The following is a 13,161-nucleotide window of genomic DNA, read 5'->3' as shown; positions in this document are numbered from 1 at the left end:
AGACTGGATGGAAACACCTTGTTAACTGGATAAAATTAAGAGCATATGGTAATAAAAGCAAGAGCAGATTCAGATTCAGGAGATATTAAAGAAGTTGGATCAGTTAACTTCTTGAGCACTTCATTGTGGGAGGTAAGAGAGAAAGAGGAGCTGGAAATTTGTTCTCAAGTTTTGGGCTTAAGAGAATGAGTGGGTGGTGTTAAACTCGATCAAGACAGGAAATGCAGAATTAAGACCAGTTTTAGGAGTGGCTACTGTCTCAAGATTAGGGACTTGATGTTTGACGTAACTGAGCTTGAGGTGTCTCTGGGACATCAGTCCATTCAACTACGCCCCTTGAGATGCCCTGCCCTGGGCTACGTACTGGATTCAGCAGTGAAGAAGGCAAGCTTAGACCCCACCCTTGTGGAGCTTACGATTTGTAGGAAAGGAAGACTTCAAAAAATAACTACAGATATAATTTCTGTTATGAAAGAGGAAGTAGAGCTACACAGACAGAAGAGGTCTAGGATGGAGACAGTTTTGAAAGCCAATGGATTCTAGACTAAAGTTGACATCATAAAGACCAATGAGGTGGCCAAGAGAGAAGATGATGAATGAAAAGAGGAAAGGGTTGCATAAAGAAGAGTGAGCATCCAGCTCTTAAAGGGGCAGCAAAGGAACCTCTGAAGGAATGGTCTAAGAGTCACAGAGGGAGAAGCAGGGGGAGTTTCAAGAATGAAGTGGTCAGGATATGCTACGGAAAGCTGAGAGGAGATAAAGCCTCAGAGATGTTTTTGGGTCTCGTGATATGGAAGGCTTCCATGGTGTTCGTGAGAGCTGCTAGAGTGAACTGGTGGGGGCTGAGAGCTCATTGGAGCGTGCTGAAGGTGAAGGAGAAGCTATAAAACAACTGTCAATGGTGTCTTCTAGATGCTTGGTTCTGGAGGGAATGAGATAGAGAAATAAATGGACACAGGACAAAAAGCAGGTCCTTGAAAATGGGAGGCATTTGAACACATCAAACAATGAAGGAAAAGAAACTAGAAGAGAGAAGTTGAAAATGAAATAGAGAAGGGCTGCATTATGCAGCAAGTTTCTGACAAGGTCTTATCCAGAAGGGCATGGGTTCCATTAATGGGTGTCAGATTAGCTTTAAACAAGGGGAAGGTGATTTTTCCTTAAAAACTAAGTGAAAAGAAGTGACAGTGCCCACGGATGCAATAGGTGAGGACAGGGAGGCGGGGAGGCACCTAGGGGAAAGAGATGACTAAAACAGAAATTCAAAGATAAGCAAATATTTTTGTCAGTCTTGATCAGTTTAACATTTATCCCATAATACATCATCTCACACTTAAAATTTTAGCTGATAAGATTTTTAAAAAAAGGAAAAGACAAAAAAAAATTGTGGTTCCAATGTGAAGTGAATGTCAAACATAAAAGATCAGATTTGATTTTTAAAGGTCCTCCCCAGGGTTTTATATTTAAATGAGGCAAAGTTCTGTGAACTGTATAGATCACAACAGGAACATGATTCCAGGAAATTCTGAGGTCATGTCATTCGTGGAGATTTTTCTAACAAACAGAAGCTTTGCTGCAGCATTCTATAAATATTTATCAGCCATGGCTTTTATCCCCAGGAGGTTAAAGATCTCTTGAGTTTTGGATGAGAATGAGTAGTTGTCTGATTTGACCTGAATTAGTAGGCAAAAAGAAATCTACTGCTTAGCCCAACAGAATAATGGCATCTTTTGCAAAACATCACAGGACAACAGGAGTTGGTCCAGTCATTTACAAACCAGTGTGAACACTGTAATAAGTTTTACCCTTATAATCATATTTACTCGATTCTATTTGCTTTTAGATTGGCTTCGATTGCCTCAGAAGGTCATGAAAGGGGGCATATTCTTAAAACATCTGAGAAATTAACCAGCTTAATTTTAATGCTAGAAATCGAACTTTCTCCATGCTTTTCAACTGTTGCTGTTTCAAACTTGTCACACTGCATGCCATTTTATTAGAAGCTTTATCATGTGTTCACGTTAAAATGCGTTATGATTTTTATTTTAGAAGGTTAAAAAGTTTTAGCTTCTAAAGTAGCTAACTTCTTGATTTTATTACAGAAGTAAGTCATTTCATTGGTTTAAAAGTTGACATGAGACAGTGTGCTCCATAGATCATTCAAGAGAAATATGAAAGAGAGAAAAGGAAGTAGATGCAATACTACCAATCTCTTTAGAGATGTATTCATTTGCCATTAATTTGGTCACCTGCAAAGTGTTTCAGAATTCTTGAAAGAATATTAATGTGAACTAAATGTGATTTTTCTCTTAAAAATTTCCAGATGTTGATTCAGGTAGACAGAAGTGTTTTGGTGTGGAGCAAAGTGGGATAAAGAATCATTTTTTAATTTTATGGAATCCTCCTTCCCATCAGCAGTACTGTTGGCCCTCCAGGTCAACTGACCACGGATTGAAAAGATTTGGGAAAAAAAATTCCAGAAAGTTCCAAAAAGCAAAACTTGAATTTGCCACGCAGCAGGCAACTATTTACATAGCATTCGCAATTTGTTAGGTATTGTGAGTAATCTAGAGATGATTTAAAGCATATGAGAAGAAGAGCATAGGTTATTTGCAAATATCATGCCATTTTATATAAAGGATTTGGGCATCCGTGGACTGTGGTATCTTGCGGGGAGGATTGTTCCTGGAACCCACCCCCTGGCTGATACCAAGGGGGGGACTGTATACTTGACAACACGGGGGTACAGTTATTAATGTGGCAAGTGGTGAGCCTTTCTGTAAGAGTTCACATAGGACAGAAGCTTGAGAGAGGTTTTCCCAAATGTGACAGCTCAGAAATTTACATGAGATTGCAAAAAACATGTTATGAAGCTGAAAAGAAGTTTTATAAACTGTGAATAATAATGAATAGATTTCATCCAACCATGCTAGAGAGAAGTGCATTTTTTTTCTCTTCTCTCTATGGAAAATGATATTACAACAGAGTTTTCATATGAAGAGGCCACTGAAGAGTATGTAGTCGAAAAATGAAGGAAAAAAGTCTTATAAAGCTGTTTAATAAAAGATGTTTAATTATTAAAAACTTAATGTCATTTTTCCAGATTTTGTGTTACTTGCCAGCTTTAAAAATTTTGTGATTTCCTGTAACTTATTTTCTCATAAATAAATATTCATTTGTATACACAATTTTGTATTTTGCATTCTTTTTTAAAGACTCCACAGAATCCAGATCTGCCCCAGGGTAAATTTTATAATTTTCATTGGAAATAGCTTTTTCCAGAATATTAAAAAAAAATTGCTTTCGTATGTGATATTTTCCTGGAGAAGCCTCATTTAGCTCTGTCTAATGCTTTAAAGTATTTTCCTTATAAGTACATTTTTTATTGCTAAAGCTCATATATTTTACAGTACTTACATCTTCTCAATGCTCAAGTTCTCCTTTTATATTTTGTCTACTAGTTTTTTTTCAAACTAATAGTTCCCATCCCCCCAAAACAAAATCAAGGTGTCCATGTTCACAGTAGAATCATAAAATGATATTTAGACAAGGATGTGTATGATCTGAAAAGTGTACATAAAAGTAAAAACAGCTGCTAGTGAGAAACTAGACTGTTTCTCCCTCCTATGATACACTTTCTACGATGAAAAGCACTTCCAGAAGTCAGTGCATTCAAAATCTGCAACATAAAAGAATATTTTGGGAACTTCTCATTGAAGGGATACTGATTTTTGATGCATGTTCATTAGCAATAGATTTAGCGCCCTGCAATAAAATTGGTTTTAGAAACACTTTGCACTCATCCATTTATATTTCAGGAATAATTGCAAAGTGGCTATTGTCAGATTTATTTCCTAGAATCCCAAACTGCGAAAATAGATGTCCTATTTATCTCTCTGTCTCTGTCTCTGTCTCCCTCTCTATGTAGATACAATCTATCTTGTCTGTTTGTCTATTGTATCTGTCTATCTATGTATCTGTCTTGATAGTACACGTTTGGCAATCACATATGAGTGGATCGCTGCAGTGACTTAGCACATTCTTTTTTCTGCTGACTCATCAGAGCTGCCTCAATATTCTTGTACAAAGTACAAGGTGTCTGAGTGGATAACTGAGATTCTCCTAAGTCTAAAAAGATATCAGGTTGACTTTGGTCTTCTGTATATATAACCTTTTTTTTTAAACGAACCTGGTGGAAAGCAGGACATATGTGGTAATGCTGGGTTTTGAAGTGCCTATGTGAGCGGGCAGTGTCACAGAAAGTGACTCTTCGCCCTATTTCTGCAGTATCTGATAACCTATGATGTTGTCTTCATTTGGCTTTCACAAAGTCAAGGTTGTAGGTTGACCCTGAGGACAGACCATGGCCACCACCTGCACCCTGTTCTCAGCTGACTGTGTACAGTTGTGGCTGATGCTCCCAAGTTTGAGGAGGAAGGAAAGTTGGGCAGAGATCAGCGCCAATGTATTCTTGCTAGTGACAGACTAATTCACCATCTATCTACTTGCCCCTGGAAAGCGGCTAATCTGTAGCATCATTTCCGTAAATGAAGGAGAGTGTGTTTCTGTGGACACCTATTAGTGGGAAAGGGCAAATTGCTGGTTTTGGAAGCAGTTTGTCCTTTTGAGAATCAAGCTTCAAAAATAACAGATGCCTCAAAAGCAATTCTGAAATATTGCATGAGTGTCAAACCCTGGCACGGTTGACAATCTTTCTATTTTTGTGAAATTATACATGGTGCACATAATACTATACTTCTATCTGGATTTCTATTGACAACTGGCTAAAAGTTGAAAAGTTCTGTGTAGTAAAGCCAAAATTTCATACAGACAAACCAAATAGAGGCTATTTACTTTGAGACTTATTTTATCTTGTGTGGCAGCTACGAGTTCCAATTAGACACAGTGTATATTTTCTCCTAGTCTTGACGTCCTTTGTGCTTAACACAGCAACAGATCACAGGATTTATTTTCCCTGGTAGAATCTACTGTGAGTTAGAACCACCTTGTCTTCCTGAATCTCACTTACAACAGTACTTTGTCTTAGGAAATTGAGTTAGAATTGAGCATGGTTGTAAGAAAAATAAATAGTACCTCTTGATAAACTAGAGTGCTTGGCAAAAGTGGTTTCCACCCAGGGCTGAGACAAATCAAGGCGGGGATATGATGCTTATTCTAACTGATAAAAGATTTCTCAGGGCCCCCTATGAATCCTTGACTCCCATAAATGAAAGCAGGCGCTCGTTTGGCTTTGCCAGGCAGTAAAGTCTTCAGACTAACAAGAGTAATTATAGAGCAGCCTCGTCCACAGGGCAATGGATTGAACAAAAAAAATTGGGAAAAGAACAGCCACATATGTTGTTTGTTCTTGTAAAAACTACGACTTTACACAGTGAATTTTACTGCATTGCTAATATTGCCTCATCACATAGGTGCATTTTTTGGGGTGTGTTTAAAGACAAGCACTTCCAGTGGCTTCCAGCCAACCAGAGCCCCCGTCACTCAAGCCTTAATTTTAGGGTCTCCCAGATGCTTTTGTATTTATGTCAAATTAGATGCCAGTTTCAATTCTTGAATTATTAATTAGTTTGTGTTTTTCTTTAAATAGGTCCACAATTGCAATCTTACAAGGGCTTTTTAAGGCATTGATGTTTTTTCATTTTTTGCAGTTTTTAAGTAGATTACCAAGAAATAAGTTATCTCTGTGGGGCCTCCCATCTCTCTCTCAATATCATCCAAAAAAGGACAAAAACAAAAACAAAAAATCTGCTTAGTTGAATTTTATTTTGAACTCAATGGAAATTCACTACTAATTCATAATAGACACCTTACCCATGTCAACAAATGCTTGGAGTTTATTATATGTTTAGTTAACATACTTACTCATTAAAAAAAAAACTGGAAAATCAGCCTTGCTGACTGTTCTTTATCATTTCAAATGACAACCTAGATTTTGGTTGTAAACAGAATTATCAAGTTGTTTGTGTCTGTCTTCACTTAGGATGATATAACATAATGATTTTCAAAAATGTTTTATTTATTTACTTTTTTTCCTTCAAACAGAAGTGCTGGGGATTGAACCCAGGACCTTGTGCACACCCAGCATGTGCTCTACCACTGAAGGAAACCCCGCCCCCCCCAACATATTGATTTTGCTTGCTGATGAGTAAGGAGTAAAATCAAGGTAAGGAAGATGTGGAGGAAGGCTGGCCAGCCTGCCTATGACAGCAGATGTGATTTATTCTCCCCCAGCTGAGTCCAGAAGTCTGGCTAAATTCAAAGCATCAGTGGCTTCAGCAAAGGGCACTGGTGCTTGAGCTGACAACTAGGACGGTGAAGGTCAAAGTCATGGTGAAGGGAAGGAGAACAGAAACTAAGTTCACCTCTGGGGGAAGATAGGTTGGAATGACTTAACCGAAAAAGAAAAAAAATCACTCCTCTTCGCTCGTTCACAGTCTGGGAGTCAACGGTGGACCTCTTATCTCGGGAGAGGCTGCAGTGGGCAGCGGGAGCTGTCTGTAGTTTAGACAGCTGGGGAGGTACCGTGTTTGGACTGTGTTTTCTTAAACTCTCTATTTGTCTGTTTGGCATCCATTCATCACAGGGCCAATTGTATTAACCGTATTTTCTTTTTGCCTGTATCCCTGATGGTCCGGCCTTTGTGGCCTTGCTGATGGGGTCAGAATGCCTCTCCCAAAGCTACCCAGCTTGCAGAACAGCTGTGGGTTCACCTGGGAAGATGCCTTTCGTACGTAAACGAAACAATCCAGAGCCCACACCCCAACCGTCTCTTTTCTCAAACTCTTACCCACCAAGCTGACATTCCCCAGCTCTAAATCAACCCAGGGCCAGGTGCCACACAGCTAGGGGCCGCTCCTAAGCCCCAAAACTAGCTGGAATTATTCAGACTAGCCAGTCCTAAGCCGCTCACCCTGTCCTGCCTTGTCTTTCCCACGAAAGTCACAATAGCGTCTCTTTCTCCTTCCACTTCCTGACCCAAACTGGTGCTGTCCCATGTGGCCCTGCATGATGTGGCATGTTCCCTCTTCGCAGGAAATATAAGTAATAAAATTCCTCTTTCAATGGTATTGGTCACTCCATGTCATCACTCAGTCACTTCCATAATTTGAAACCCTGTGGGAACATTTTTGAGACGCACAACATTGTTTGTGTTGTGCGTGGCCTGGGGGCAAGAATTCTCTTGGAGTCTATTTTCCAGTGTTTAGGGTATTTCAAAGGATCTCTCTTGACTTAGGACTGAATGGACCAAGTTTATATGTCATCATCTTGGGAAGTTAGGGTTGTTTGGAACAGGCAGAGACAAAGAAATGGGTAAACAATATTATTGTCCAGCAATAGTTTCAGTTCAGCCAATATGGACACAGAAACAGAGAGATTTCATGTTGGGAGACCTATTTTAAGCATTTTTCAAAGTCCAAGTTTTCTGTTCATTGGCCGGACTCTTAATCTCAATTCCAGGGCTCAGTCTAAAAACATAGATTTGCCAAGCACCCTGCTAAGTGCTATGAAGGCTGAAAACTGAAACAAGTCATTATTTTTACTCTGAAAAGCCACATGATCTAACTATTTGTAACACCATTTGTGTTAGCCTGGGTTTTGTAGACATAGAGACCAAGATGAGATTAGATGTGCAAGAAATGTACTGAATGGCAGGTCTCTGAAGACATGTGGGTCTCTTGCATTTCTGCACATCTTGTGAAGAGCGGCTCTGACTCCCCCTTGTTCCAGGCTATCTCTTCAAGGGTGTGTTTATAGCAAACAGCCTTGGGCATGAGAGAGAGTGTTTTCTTCCAGAGTAAAGCACAGGTTGCTTACTGTCCAGTATTATAAAGACAATGTCTCTCTTCCAGGTGAAGTTCAGGCAGATTTAATGCTCATTATAGAAGATACAATTTTTCTAAGCTTGGGGAAACCCTTCCATGAAAACAAAATAAAACAAAGCAAAACAAAACCCTTCCAAAACAAAAAACAAAAATGGAGACAACCCCATTCTCCCTACTGTGTTAGGGTTGTCACCTGGCTCTCTTGATATCACCCTGTAGGGCAAATGCAGACCCTCTGGCTATTGCTACAGCTGTGAGCAAAACACCGTCCTTTGCCTCTAACCCAAGAGTCTCTTGTCTTCTGCCAGCATCCATGAAATGCTGGCAGGCTAACTTCCTAGCTTTCAAGCAAGGATAAAAATACCAGAAGTTTCAGAATTCTTGACAGAATACTTATGAAGGAAAATGGGGAGGAAAATGATAGCTTGCGACAGCTGTCAGACCGTGATACAGGTCTGACCCTTGTATAACAGAGAGGGAAGGAAAGAAGGTTAGGTGCAAGAATCTTGGATGATGTGCAGCTATAAGAAAGTTTTGGCGAGGCTGATGAGGAGCCTTCCAGCCAATCTCACTCTTCAGAGCTGTTTCACATCTCATATGAATGGAACGGACTGCTTTGGTGTGTCTGCTGCACTCAGTCGTTGGCTGGGAACAGCGCATGGGAAGCATGGTCCTGGATCAGAAGTGCTGGTGGATTCAGAACACAGCAGCTGGGGACATCAGTCAAGGATCTTCCTTACAGTGGGCGATTTGAGGGGCACATTGTCCTGGCTGCCACATCAGTGAATCGTCCTGTGATTCCCAAACTCCTTTATTTTAAAAATGAGTTTGGCCAGGACTTAATTTAAATCTTTAAATACAGGGAATATTTAAAGGTTAGGTTGAAGAGTGTGTTGGACAGACTCTTGGCTATAAGTATGTGAAACCCAACTCATAGTAACAAGAAAAAAAAAAGGAGTTTATGGTTTTGTGTAACTGAAGAGTCAAACGTAGTGGTAGAATCTTTCAGAGACAGCTGGGCTGGGAGATCAGAGGATGGCTCTTGTCCACCTTCAGCTCTGCTTCTCTCTCTGTCGGCTTTTCTTCAGGCTTCCATGGGGTGCTTACTTTCACGTTTTTTTTTTTGTTTTTTAAGTATAGTCAGTTTACAATATTGTGTCAATTACAGCATAATAGTTCAGTCATACATATGCATACATATATTCATTTTCATATTTTTTCCACTATGGGTTACAAGATATTGAATATAGTTCCCTGTGCTATACAGTAGAAACTTGTTGTTTATCTATTTTATATATAGTAGTTAGTATCTGCAAATCTCAAACTCCCAATTTATCCCTTCTCATCTCCTTCTTCCCCTGGTAACCATAAGTTTGTTTTCTATGTCTGTGAGCTTGTTTCTGTTTTAGAAATAAATTCATTTGTCTTTTTTTTTTTAGATTCCACATATAAGTGATATCATATGGTGTTTTTCTCTTTCTTTCTGGCTTACTTCACATAGAATGACAATTTCCAGGTCCACCCATGTTGCTGCAAATGGCAGTGTTTTATTATTTTTTATGGCTGAGTAGTATTCCATTGTATAAGTATATCACAAATTCTTTATCCAATCATCTGTCGATGGACATTTAGATTGTTTCCATGTCTTGGCTATTGTAAATAGTGCTGCTGTGAACATTGGGGTGCATGTATCTTTTTGAATTAAAGTTTCCTCTGGATATATGCTCAGGAGTGGGATTTCTGGATCATATGGTAAGTCCAATTTTAGTTTTTTGAGGACTCTATTGTTTCCCATAATGGCTGAACCAAACTACGTTCCCACCAACAGTACAGGAGGGTTCCCTTTTCTCCACACCATCTCCAGCATTTCTCATTTGCAGACTTTTTAATGATGGCCATTCTGATTGGTGTGATACTTCACTCCAATAGACACATGAAAAAATTCTCAATATCACTAATTATCATAGAAATGCTTTAGTGTTTTTATAGCTATTACCGTCAAAGAAAAAGGAGGCTCTGCTCTCTGATGTGCCAGCAAAAGCCTTTGGATTGACGATCAGTGGCCCATTTTGGATCAAATTTATTGTCACAACCAGTTGTGTTTGCTTGAGGGACAGTATTCTCTGATTGGTCCATCTTAGGACAGGACAGGTGAGTGGAGTGATGAACAGCCCAGTCAAGCGGAAGGCCAACAGTTGCTTAAAAGGAGTGACGCTGATTAAATAAAGGACGTTTCTCTTCTCAAAGCTTCAGCGATGGCGATGACTGCTGAGGTGGGATACACTTGGGTGAAGAAGAGAAGTCTGGCATCATCTGCGAATACAGGGGTTAAGAGAAACGTGGACAGAGACGGCAGGTGCAGTCAGCAGTACAGTGCTGGGATTTGAGTCCCTCTCAGGCAGACTAGGAGCCTGCAGGCTACATATTGAGGCTTCTTACCTTGTTATGGTTTGTAATACGATTTTGGACACCAAAAGACATCCCCAGGTGACATGGCCTCTAAGAATGACTGTTAATCTGGAGCAGGGAAGCATAACTAGATAATAAGACTTTTAGAAATTCAGAGAGAGAAGCGACACCTTTTATTTGTGGGGAGGTGGGTGGAGAGGGGAAAGAAAGCATTGAAAACTATTTCTTTTAGAATATTTAATTTAGTAATTTGTAAGTTTGGCTTTGTGAAGTCTTTCTTCAAATACAAGAGATTGTATAACAGTTCTAGGGCCCGAAATGGGCTTGTATTGTTTCTTACCTTCTTTGAGGTTCAAGTTATCAACACACTAAACTGATGAATACAGTTCTTTGTTGGGCATTTTATCTAGCGTCTTTTTGGACTCGGTGGTCTCAGTATTTCTTTTCTAGCTCATATGCAGAGGCAACCATGGTACTGAGTAAGGCGAGGAGTTAGAATATCTGCGTTCTGGATCCCCGCTCCCTTTGTCCTTAGAAAAATCCTTTTAGCATCTGGAGGAAAAGTGAATATGATGATACATTTCTTTAAAATGTGTGAAGCCATATTACCCAAAGGTAAGCCCTATTTTCACATCAGTTTCACGGGGGGGGGGGGAAGGTGAAGATATGATGCAATCATCTATTTTGTTTCTTTTAAATACAGCACGTAAGATGGAATCTCTTTTCTCTACACCCAGGATGATTTCTGCCATTCAGTTTGCTTTTAAAACGAGAGTTGGGGTTTCATAATTCAGAACGCAAGCAAACCTGCAGATCCCCACAAGCGGCGTGGTGAAGGAGTCCTCTTATATTCTTCTTTGTTTCGGTAACTGTCGGTCTCTAATTTATTTCCTTTGAGAAAGAGCTTATCGCATCATCAACTCATTAGTGGCTTAATACAGGGTAAGCTGATTCTAGGTGATCTGACAGCGAATGTTCACACTGCAGAGCAATCAAGCTAATAAAAATACCTTTTGAGAATATTTCTCCTGCATGTATCACTGCGGCTGATCTTGTTAGATTTGTTACATTGTATGCATGTGAGCATCTTCAGTGCTTCTCACCACTCTGCTCTTGGGATCTTGCATGCACTGTGGTCTTTGCAGGAAAAAAAAAGCCACTTGAAGCCAATATATTTAGGGGGAAAGGAGATGAAATTGTTCATATATTATCCCTTGGTTCTCAGTTTGTTACTTGATCAAGATTTCCCAAGATTCAGTCTGAAAGAAAATCTGAGATAATGTTATTAAAGGACGCAGGAATTAGTTGGAGAAGTTAACTTAAGCTGAAACAAAGAAGATTCACACTGCATACCCAGGGAGAAATGGAGGAATTTGAAACCCATCCAAATCCTTTCCTTTTATTCTGTCTGCAAGAGGCTAAAACATCTGGTGAATCACGTCAAAGATTCAGTCAGTCATCCCTGTGTTTGGTTTTTATGTTGCCAGACATCTGGATTGACTGAATTTCTCTTTTCTTTAATTAAATCAACTGGATGTTTTGGCTTCCTGCAAAATCAGCTTGAGTCTAAATAATACACATTGTCATCCTATTTGTACATTTACTCAGTTGGAATCCTTTCTGTGTTTTGTTTTAATTGCTATTTATTTCACGATTGATTTAAAATAGTCTTGGATATTGTATGATACATTTGAGTATGAAGTATTAATAAATAAATTGGAGTGACAAAATTGACTTGACTGTTTGACTTTGCTTTTTTTTCTGGAAGGAACCATGAATGCTGTCTGCACATTGGGAATGGACGCTGAGAAATTTGAAGGACAGTGCTCAATAATTACATAGCTAGTTCTCGGCAGAGATCAAAATAGCCTCTTTGATGTAAAGACAGCTGGCACTGACAATCATTTTAACTGTGGGTAACAAGAACACCCAATTTATATAATTTATGCATCCCTAGGGTTTTTTTTTTCAGTCTATAGGAATTTGGTTTGGTTTTATATTATTTTCAGATATCCTTTGTATTCTTATCTGAAAAGGCTTCTGGGCAGGCTGGTGATGGGAGGCGATTTAAAAAGAGATGAAAAGAAACCATGCATGCACACAGACTGGTTTAATGAAATACCATGTTTTTTAGGAGAGAAATCAAACCTCGAAGTAGACAAAACAAAGTTTATCACTCTAAATATATGTCAGACAGCAACCGAAGAATGTTGGAATAACATCTCAAGGCTCACTCTGGCACAGTGTTTTCCTGGGGCCTGTCTAGCACACAAGCCAAAAACAGGCGCTGCTTCCTCACTAACGTGATTCTGTTCTTTGGTTTTAAAGAAATGAAAGATCGATAGAGAATAGAGGACTATCCTGATGTGATTGTGGTTGATTTTGAACCACAGATGGATTGTGATTTTAGGATTCTTATTCTAATCATTGTGTTAAATCGGCTACTTTGTATTTCTGTTGTGAGGATTCTATGACACATGTCTAAACACAATACCTATGAGTTATCACCAAAATTGGGCACAACTCCTTTCCTACGGAAAGTCCTTCAGCAGACGCTAAGTGAGGTCATTTGCTGAAATAAAAATGAAAGCACACGTTGATGCTACTCGGCTGGATATGGATATACCTTTATAGTTTTTCTGGAGCTGATTTTGCAGCTGTTTCTAGTGTATTGAACAGGACTTTATCTGGACTCTCCTCTGATGCTCTCTTGGTGAGTAGAAGGTGCGGGCACGCGTGCTCTCAATATGTTCCCTCTTAGCTATTGCTCATGACCAGCCTACGCACTATAATTAACAGGGGCCAACACCGGAGCTCAGAGAGGTTTAAAGCAACTGGCTCAACGTTAAACAGTTCAGCTTTTGGATTAACAGTATTTATTTAAAAAATGTGTTTGTATGTGCACACA

This window comes from Vicugna pacos, chromosome 5 (genome assembly GCF_048564905.1).
Source record: "Vicugna pacos chromosome 5, VicPac4, whole genome shotgun sequence".
NCBI classification, from domain to species: Eukaryota; Metazoa; Chordata; class Mammalia; order Artiodactyla; family Camelidae; genus Vicugna; species Vicugna pacos.
Note: the sequence above shows the minus strand (reverse complement) of the source record.